The sequence below is a fragment of the Mustela nigripes genome, chromosome 7 (assembly GCF_022355385.1).
Source record: "Mustela nigripes isolate SB6536 chromosome 7, MUSNIG.SB6536, whole genome shotgun sequence".
Taxonomy (NCBI): Eukaryota; Metazoa; Chordata; class Mammalia; order Carnivora; family Mustelidae; genus Mustela; species Mustela nigripes.
This window is the reverse complement of record NC_081563.1, coordinates 117,723,221-117,731,968: the sequence shown is the minus strand read 5'-3', so window position 1 is coordinate 117,731,968 and position 8,748 is coordinate 117,723,221. Positions and strand designations below refer to the sequence as shown.

The 8,748-nt window shown below is 39.9% G+C and overlaps 1 protein-coding gene across 10 annotated transcripts in view; it reads left to right on the top strand.

Annotated features, from left to right (window-relative positions):
- Window positions 1–380: 380 nt before the first annotated feature.
- LOC132021873 (RNA-binding protein 12) overlaps window positions 381–8,748 on the top strand; it is a 35,153-nt gene continuing 26,785 nt past the window's right edge. The window contains exons 1-2 of one of the 10 annotated variants that reach the window (XM_059406896.1): window positions 390–457; window positions 6,467–6,551. The gene's annotated coding sequence lies outside the window, so the exon portion shown is untranslated. Of the gene's footprint in view, window positions 576–6,466; window positions 6,552–8,748 lie in introns of all 10 variants that reach the window. The other 9 variants (XM_059406895.1, XM_059406894.1, XM_059406901.1 and 6 more) reach the window with 9 other exon arrangements.

Sequence of the window (8,748 nt, the reverse complement as noted above, 5' to 3'; positions counted from 1 at the left end):
TAACGAGGACTGGCCGGTAAGGCTCCCTGGACTGATATTTTTAAATGGGAAAAAAACAATGGGTTCTTCTGCCAGGGCATCATCAATAGTACCAGGTAATACTTTGTGGTCCATTTCATCCTTAAAGCAATCACGTGAGGAAAGCACTATTCTCCTTCTCAGAGGATCAGAGAAGACAAGTAATTTGCACAAAGTCCCGCAGGGAGGGGCAGAGCCAAGCACTCTTAACCCAACCCACCACAGCGTCACTCCCCTTAGGCGGGGTTAGTGCGCAAATCTTCGCACTCACAGACTCAAAGTTCCTCTCGCCACAAACACCCGCAACTTCCGGGAGATTGCCCAGAACCGTAGCGCGCTTGCGCCGCCCCGCCCCCTGACGTCTCCATTCCGTCCCTCCCCTTTTGGAACGCGGAGCTGCTGAGCGGGCTGGCGGCCATTTTGTGAAGCGGCGAAAGAGGTGGTGGCTGCAGTGGGCTCCGGGAAGCCGTTCGGGCTGGGGCTGTCGGCCGCGGGGCGGAGGCACTCGCGCGGGGGGTAACTCGGGTCTGGGTTCGGGTGCCGCGCAGCTCTCCCTGGTAAGACTCCTGCAGCCCGGAACGGGCGGGGCTGTGCGGGGCTCGAGCCGCCCCTTGGTGGCCCGGGGCGGGGCCTTCGGAGGCCTCCGAGCCCGCAGCAGCGAGCGCCCCACACAAAAGGGTCGCGGCTTGGCTGCCGGGGTGGGGAAGGGCCTGGGGACCCGCTTGCGCCTTTGAAGCCTGAGAGGATGCAGGAAGGACGCAGGAGAGGATGAGCCTGCATACCAAAGTGGGGACGAGGCCATAGGGAGGACGCCCCCGTGGTCTGAGAGGGAGGAGGCCACAGTTGGGTGTCCCAGCGGCCTGCGAATTAACGGGGATTGCAGTAAAAGCACACCTACATCCCGAATGAGCGAGATTTTCTTTGCTTCCCAGAAGGGACAGGGATTCAAACTGCATCTCTGTGCCCAGTAGTGAGGAGATTAAACGTAGTGAGGACACTCCCTCGATCTGAGGTGGAAGGAAGGCTCCCGTGGCCTAACAGGAAAAGGGAACTCGAGTCTAGACACACCTGTGGGGAAGAAGCTGCAGTCGGTACACTCCTCTGAGTCTAGCAAGGAAATCTTAGAGCTGGTCGCCGTCGTGGCCTGGACGGGGTTGCAGGGAAATGCTCCCAGGGCTCAGCGTTGGGCGGGGCTTGCCCTTGAGGGTGTCGGCGATTTAAGAAGCCGGCCTCTGTAGCGAGAAAGTGGGGGTGAGTACGCCTCCCAGACCTCTAAGAATTGTAGTAAGATGCCAGGCCCTTGAACCCCAAGCAGGGAAGGGCCTGCAAAGAGCACCACCTTTAACATATCCCTTGGGAGAGAGCCTCCAGCACTGGAAGAGGAGCAGGCCCAATAGGAGGTGGAGGAGGGTGCTTTCGATGAGTGAATTGAGTTTCTTTAGTGGAGGCTGGAGGTTTTAGCTGGCAGCCACGTGAAATAGGTGGGTGGGGCTTTGAGAATCTACAGGTTAGTGTCGGGGATGGACACCAGTGCAGGACGCTTAGCTGCCAGGTTGTAAATGCATGGATTTCATGTTTGCCAGTAATGTGTACTCTATAGTGAAACATCTCAACGGCTTCGGTGAAGGTAACTTTGCGTTATTCAGAACAAAACATGCTGGGAGTTTTGTACCCTGACTTGCAGGCTTCGTAGGAGAGGTTTCTGGACTCTGAAACTGTCCTTGACTCCTCAATTTCCAGAGATGATTTAATGTAAATTGTGACAGTTGTCAGGAACTGTTCTGTACTATCCAGCCAGTATAATCTGAGAAGAAAATGTAATTGCAACTGAGAGATTGTTGAAAGAGGAATTTACAGCTGGAGTATTCTTCGAGCTTCTTGCTTGAATGGTTTAAAATCGAGTAGTTTTTGTTAAATGCAGTATTAGTAAAATGAATTGCATTGGACTTTGTTACATAGTTTATATTGTTAATGTATTTCAGAGCATTTGCAGTTCAGAAATGTCCTACAAGCGAGGACATACGGGCTGATTTTGTTTGTTTTGTTTTATAGAAATGTAAAGTAAGACTGGTTGTAATCATTTTTGAGCTTTGGTGGTTTTGGCCAGATAGTGGGAAGTAATTGTGTTCAGGCATTTTCCAAGAATATTAAAAAGTTGGGAAGAACTGTTACAGGTGGTTAAAATAATTTTATGGTAATTTTTTAAGGAAATGAAATGTTTGGCGTGTTTATATAAGGGTTGAGGATGTGCTCAGTATTATTCCTGGAAGATTTTTTGACGAAACAGGGAATGCATTTTATATCATCTTTATATGCTCAATTAAATATTTTGTTTATGGGTTGTAATGCATAATTTGTGTTTTTCTTAAGTTCATATCTGTTAGGTGAAAATGTGAAGCTTTAGAAACCATTTTGGTTGTTCCTTGGAACCTATTATGTGCTAATATCAGCTTATTTCTGGCTTCTTTCACTTTCTTGTGACATGCCAAATGTTTTTATGATTGCATGTTGAGAGTTTGGGGGTTGTTGGTACAATTTTTAGATGTGAAACTTGATTTTGTGGACCAGTGTGTTACAGGTGCTGGAATCCAGTGACCATGTTCATAACGTGTTTATTCCATTTTGTAGAGAGCTACTCCATCTTTTGGTTTAGATGAATATTTTCTTATGCAGATATTGTAGAAAGAATTTCTAAGTGTCAGTAATTGCACAAAAGATGCTCTTAGATACCTCTCCCTAAAATCTAGGGACTGTTTTCCATTCTTACATCTCCTGTCCCTGCCACAAATGCTTAATAAATGTTCGTGGTATAAATGAATGTTGTTAAATGTTTAGAATTAAGCGGAAAAATAACCTCATCTGATTTATAGTTTATCAGATTTTACTACCACCACTCATAAACCTTCTGGTTTGCAACGAGTTTATTTCATTAAGTTTCTGGCCACCTTTTAAGTTTTAAGACCCAACAGTGAGGGTAAATGTGCTTGGCTAGGTTAGAAGTGATACTGTTGCTTTTAAGTCAAGACAGTGAACATATTTGTTGGCATTTGTGGGGAGGGTTTGAAAAATAACTTAATATTATAGTCTTTTTGGCAGGAGGAATATATGTATCTTATTTAGCAATGTCTTTCGGCTTGCCACTTTTGAGAACTTTCTGGAGCTTAATGGGGAAGTGGAATAACAAGCTGTCTAAAGGATTCATGTCCCTCTGTGTCAGAAGCATTGTTTCATTAAGAATGATCCCAGAATCTGAAATGTGATTCATTTGGGGATGGGGACAAAACCATGTGGATGAAGTTGTGGTTTTTTTCCATAATGTGATTATGCGGCTTATAGCTTTGTGCTCATTATAATTGGTTCTCTGTTGCTCATCTCTGAGGGTGAACATTTGAGGGGTGCTGGTTTTCTATTTTGAATCTAAAGAACTTAGCTCTGCTGTACCCTGGTTACTTTTGATTAAAGACTGACGACTGAACAGAGTTAAAATTCACTTTTTGATGTTTATCACCAGATGAAGAGTGAAACAGTTAAGTTGAACTGGTTTGTGCTTTGGCTTTCTGATAAAAGAGGATTGTTGTCGGACATTTTACTCTGAAATTCCAAGTGATTGAAATGACTAGTAAATAAGAATATATGTCATGTCATGATAATATGCAAAATGTTCATAGCAGATATTTATAATTTGTTCATGTATGTGGTATTTCTAAAGCTGAAGCAAAGCCATTATGTTAGGACTAATTCCTAACGAAGTGGAAAAGTATACTAGAGCAATCTTCTTTTAGATCTTCTGATACGGGGTGGGGAGGGAGACAAGATGGCGGAGAACTAGGAGGAGGCGCCTTTTCAACCTGTACCCTAAAGTGAGCTAGATCTTCTGATATATATCAGCGAATTCAGTGGCAAATCAGGCCCATTTTCTCCTTTGTACCTTTATACTTTATAAATAGGTAAAACGTGTGTTAGATGTTTTGTTGCATACAATTGGTTGTCTTATCCTTCTAACTAAAATTCACCAAGTCTTAGGTGGTTGGAGTGGAATTTTCATTTTGGGATCCTGCATTCTGTTGCTAGCTGACACTTAGAACACAGGAATGAGTAGTTCCTGGAGAACAGTGGTGCCTCTATTAAATATTGTGCTCTTTACAAAGGGGGGGGGGTGAGAACAAAAGTACTTCTTCAGTCTCGGTTTCTATTTACGTTGTCCATATCAAGGAAGAAGCGTAACACCAAGAGTTGTGAAGTTTTAGCTTCAAGCCTGAAGTTTCTGGGTACTTTTCTTTGGTATGGGTTGATGTGGGCCTTCCCCTTTGCTTAAATAGATAAGATTCATGAATTTACTTCTAGATTGATTTTTTTAAAAGATTTTATTTATTTATTTGACAGAGATCACAAGTAGGCAGAGAGGCAGGCAGAGAGAGAGAGAGGAGGAAGCAGGCTCCCTGCTGAGTAGAGAGCCCGATGCGGGACTCGATCCCAGAACCCTGAGATCATGACCCGAGCCAAAGGCAGCAGCTTAACCCACTGAGCCACCCAGGCGCCCTAGATTGATTTTTTTTTTAAAGATATTATTTATTTGACAGAGAAAGATAGATCACAAGCAGGCGTGGAAGCGGGGGTAGCAGGCTCACCGTCAAGCAGAGAACCAGATGAGGGGCTCGATCCCAGGATCCTGGGATGACAACCTGAGCCAAAGGCAGAGGCTTAACCCACCCAGGCGCGCATGGATTGATTGTTTTACTTTAAATTGAACAACGTAAAATTTGAATGAGCCATTTGCCGAATTAAGCTGGAACTTAAAACTTTTTCTTGTGACATGAGACTTCCTTCTTGTTACAGTAACTTCTGGGAACCCTTTAGAAATTTTTGATAGTAGGTCTAATATTGTTCCCTTTGGGCATAACTAGCTGACTCTAAACTTGTTGCTATCCAGATGGACATTTGGAGTCTTCTTGGGTGTGGAAGGGAAGAGGCTGAGGAACCTGTTTGTTTCCCTTCAGGGCACTTATCCTGGCCCCATACCAGGCCCTTTGAATTGGAATCTCCAGTGGCTGATCATATGTTAATCTTAAATGCTTAACTCGGAAACTACTGTGGTTCTGTTGGCTATAGAGTCAAACTTGAATGTTTAGAGAATAATATTGCAGAATTCATGCTCTTCCTCACTGAGCATAGCCTTTACCTAAAAGCATGCTTTTTTTGGTATTTCAAGTTTCCCTTTGTGACCTGTTAGATGAACTTCTAGGTGTGTCTTTTAAGGAGTTTTAAAACTCTTTAGACCTAATTAGAACTGATTTGTACAACATAAAAAAAATTAATACAGTGCTTTGGGCTTTTGAAAGGCTTGTTTATGACATACGTACGTAGCTTTTGTGGCAAAACAATCTTCAGTAATTTGAGTAGCTGTCTAGAAGATGTTTAGCTTGTCCTTTAGAAAAAATTTGGAGTAACACTAGAATTTTTTAATACGTTTTACTTTTTGATGATGAATATGAAGCTCACAGGTGATATCTCGAACTTGAAAGATAGTTAAAAAATGAGCATCATTCTAAGTAGTGTTCTGTTGGTATCTTTATACTTAACAGTGACGATTTCTTCTTTCTTTGAATTCAAAAATGATCTTTTGCATATAGTTGTCTAATTATTTGGTCTTATATATTGCTTGTGAATTGTTCACAATTTCACTGATTTGGGAGAAATTCCAGTAAGAGATAAGTGACTCATTTTTACTTTGGGAAGTCTTCTTAAAATGCCATTTTTAGAGATTTTTTTTTTTTACAAGTTTCTTGGAACAGTTTTGGTGTTAGAAGAAAAAGCACTTTTCCTTAAGATTTTGAACCCCAGTGGTTTTAAGTAGGAATTAATCATTATAGCCTGAACTGTCACTTCATTTATGTTTCTTGATGCTTGATGCTATTTTGGTACAAAGGAAAATATTTTGAAAGAGCAACTGCAAGAATTTCCATAAGTACCCTTGAATTGATGATTTTGTCATTTGTCTTGGAACTGTTTATGTGTGAACTTGTGCTTTTTCATCAAGTGTTTGGTGGGACCTGAGGAAATAGGTTGTAGTTGGACTTGTATTAAGGAATTTTCTGGACTGGTTTAATCATCAAATGATAAAAGTAATTACCAGCTGTGAAGCTGAGGTTTATGACTGTTTTAGTTTTTAATTGATTCATTCTTGGACTTATTTATGGCACATTCTTGATATATGTAAATATATATGTTTTGAGAGATACCAAATTTGAAAGCAATACCAAGTAACGCATGTGTGGGATTTTGGTACACGTGTTTCTTTCTTTTCTCTGTCGTTTTTTAAAATATGCATTCTAACGAAGTACTCTGGTGGTTTCAGACTCGCCTTCATAATGTACAGTTCAGTGTGGCCTGTGCGTGTTGTTTTGTGTTTCCTGCATTGATTTTTGCCTCCATTTATTCTCTATTGCAGTCTAAAAGTTGGTTTTAATTGGTTGCCCACAGGATTGACTTGGCCTCTACTTCTTGTTAAGAAAATACATCTCTTGTTTTATCAGGTAAGAGATTTTGAATAGAAGGTTTGTTTTTATTCAAAATAAAATGAGACAGCTTATTTAGTAACATGAAAATATGTGTAGTAACTGAATTGTGGGGGATTTTCTTTCTTTTTTTACAGTCTTTTCTAAGGGATGGGGATGGGGTGGACTGGGTGCCTTGAACAGTTGTTGCTTTCTTCGGGGTTCAGTTTTTTATGGATGCATTTCTTTTGCTGAATTGCTGATTATTAGGCAGTAGGCTGTTTTTTTTTTTTCCCCTCAGTGTAGCATTCCAGGCTAATTGCAAATGTAGGTGCTTGTTATTGGTATGGCTTTTTAATATTCCTTAGAGGTAATGGGTTCTATGTTCTAGAGTACCTATTTTGACTTTAGATGGAATTAAGTGATTGGACTCTAACCCTCTTGTTAAGTAACAAAGGTAGGCTCCAGATAGTTGAAATGACTTACCAGTCAAATAGGCACTTAGAAGAATAGCAGATCTTACTTCATATTTTTTCAGAACCTAAAAACTGATTTTCTCTTTAGATGACTTTATGAATAATTCATGTGTTCTTTGGTTTAATTCTCAGCCCTTTTCTAACTGGTAATCTGGGCAGATTTTTCAATATCATATTTTCAAATGTACCTTGTGCAGACTTCAACTAAAGCCCTTCTCTTAGTAGCAGATGGTTTTTGAAGAATTCTTGTGTATGTCACTTTAGCCCTGTGTTTAATTTTTGTGTTCTTGGGACTGTATCAAATTCCCATTTTAGTGTCCCAGTGCAAACTAACATCTATCTCTCAAGTTGTTTGGGGTGCCTAGATTACTTCCCCAAGATGTGATAAAGTTATTAAACATTTTTTGAAGTTGAACAGGAATGCTGTCTTAATTTTGCATAGTCAATATGCTACAGACAGTAGGGAATGAGAATTTGATTTAATATCTTGAAATTATTTTGATGAGCTTCTCTATAGACTGCTAAATAGTAGTAAATACAAAGAAGAGTTTGTTGGTGTGATTTATGTTTTTAGTATTTATTTTTTTTGTTGACTCTTGCAAACCAAAAATGAAAAGCTTCCCTTCTCCCCCAAATTTCTAGTGTTTTATAATGGTCCCTCAAAGAGCATTTTCTGTTTGCCAGTCCATCTTTCTGGATTAAATTTGAAAGTGGCTTTTATTTTTGTGTATGCGTGTGAGAAAACTGTCGAAGCCAAACAACATATTTCTGTTTTGTGTACAGCAGTCATAATAGTTGAGATAGAATTACAGGTATTGTTGTATCAAATTAATAGCCCACAGTATTTGACATGGAAAAACTGCTTTCATGGAGTTAGAGGATTCTTAGAGCTTTCAGCAGGAAACTTTGCTCTTTTCTTATTCCTGTTTGAGAAGCGATAAAACCAAAGCTCAAATCATATAAATTTTCTGAAGTCACAGAACTAGTTTAATAGATTTATATTTAAATATTGATTTATAAGATGGCTTGGAAAACACCCTATGTTGTTGATCACATAAATTTCAAATTAATATTTTCCAGTCCCAAGAATTCATTTTATACCGCTTTACAAAGGGCTTCCCTTGAATTTGCTCTTGGAAGCCATAAGAACTGAAATACTGAAATTTTACTTAAATCTGGGAGAAACGTCTCTAAAAGGAAAAGTTCAGAATGGGACATTATTTAAGGACAGCAGTGAGCTCCCAGAAATTCCACAGGAGTTGAGTAGAGACTGTAACAGCCACTGAATAAAAGTTCGTACCCTAGTTCTTTTTAAAACAAAAGCAAAACGTGATAATACCCTTTTTTCGTTATCGTCCTTCTTTGGGGAAAACAAGACTTTTGGGGGGGTAGTGTGTGTGTGTGTGTGTGTGTGTGTGTGTATTATTATTTTTATGGTGAGTTTGGAAATGAGTCATTGGATCTGAGTTTAAATTAAAACAGCTGTGGTGAATGGCACTGCAACCAGGTTCTACTTTTTGGAGTGATGCATATAGATAACTAAGATTTTGGCTATTTTATTCAGTATTTACTTTGGATTCTTCGTGTGTGTTAACTTTGTAATAAAGAATTCCATATATAATTTTCCTTAATAAATGGAGCTGTAATGCAGTTTGAAGAGTTTTAGGTTGAAATATGGGGTTTTTTTTTTTTGAGACTTGAGCCTAGTTTATTGTTAAGTATTATTTGTAATTCATTAGTATTGCAGTTTTCTGTTTCTG